This window comes from Schistocerca cancellata, chromosome 3, assembly GCF_023864275.1.
Source record: "Schistocerca cancellata isolate TAMUIC-IGC-003103 chromosome 3, iqSchCanc2.1, whole genome shotgun sequence".
Lineage (NCBI taxonomy): Eukaryota > Metazoa > Arthropoda > Insecta > Orthoptera > Acrididae > Schistocerca > Schistocerca cancellata.
Window position 1 is genome coordinate 904823581 of NC_064628.1, and position 1397 is coordinate 904824977.

Here is a 1397-nt window from a genome sequence, read left to right on the forward strand (position 1 = left end):
TTATGAAGAAGAATGTAGTTTCCTTTTTTTTGGCTTCAGTATTGTAATTTCAATATGTAGTATTCTCTGTTGAAATTAATCAATATGGTAAAGGCGTGTACAAAAAAGGCGAAAGGTAGATATCAAGGAGGAATGTCAATGGAAGTGAAGATACGAACTGGGATACAGAAGGTGACGCATTGTCATCCATGTTATATAACATACTACTCGAAAAAGTAGTACACGAAATGAACAGAATAGGAAAGCGCACCCATCTGAATAGAAACCTGCTAATGTTAGCATAAGCAGATGATGCGACAGTTATATCAGAGACAAAAGAAGAGATGATAGAAACAGTGCAGGAACTAACCAGTCGCACAGGGTTGCTAGAGTTCAGAATCAACCCAGAAAAGACAAAAGTGATGGAACTAAGTAGAAGAATGAACCACAGCTTGCCCGTGGATTTACATGTGGGAGAGATGAAGCTGAATATAGCTGAGAAATGTATACACTTGGGATCACACTTCAAATGGAGAAAAGATGTCTTGCCAGAAATAAATCAACGAATCGTCAATGCTTCCACATCATACAACAGCATAAAGCAAACTGTAAAATCGAGGGTAATCTCAACGAAAGCTAGAATGAATGCCAATAATACAATACTTTAGCCGGCCGTTGTGGCCGAGCGGTTCTGGGCGCTTCAGTCCGGAACCGCGCGGCTGCTACCGTCGCAGGTTCGAATCTTGCCTCGGGCATGGGTGTGTGATGTCCTTAGGTTAGTTAGGTTTAAGTAGTTCGAAGTCTAGGGGACTGATGATTCAGATGTTAAGTCGCATAGTGCTCGGAGCCATTTGAACCATACAATACTTTACCAATTGTGTTATATGGCACAGATACATTGAGTGCCATCAAGAACGACAGACAAAAACTAATGGTGTGTGGTAAAAACACTTTGAGAAGGATTTTTGGGTTGTGAATGAAGAAACGGTAGTGGAAGGTACTGACGAATGAAGAAATATATTTTACGATGAATCAGCGCAACACTGCACAAAAATTAAATGTTGAGCAACAACAATGTGCTGGACGTGTTGCGAGGATGACAGATGATGACGTTCCAAAAGTAGTGTTAGTAGGGAGGACAGAGCGAAAGTTCCCCTTCGGAAGACAAAGATGAGATTATGGACTTCGAAACAATGTGCAACAACTAGAACTCCCAGGAATTTGGATGGAAGGTGCACAGGACAGGATGTGACAGACAGCTGCAAGATCGGTGCATGATGGTTCACATGGCTCTGAGCATTATGGGACTTAACTTCTGAGGTCAGCAGTCCCCTAGACTTCGAACTACTTAAACCTAACTAACCTAAGGACATCACACACATCCACGCCCGAGGCAGGATTCGAACCTGCGACCGTAG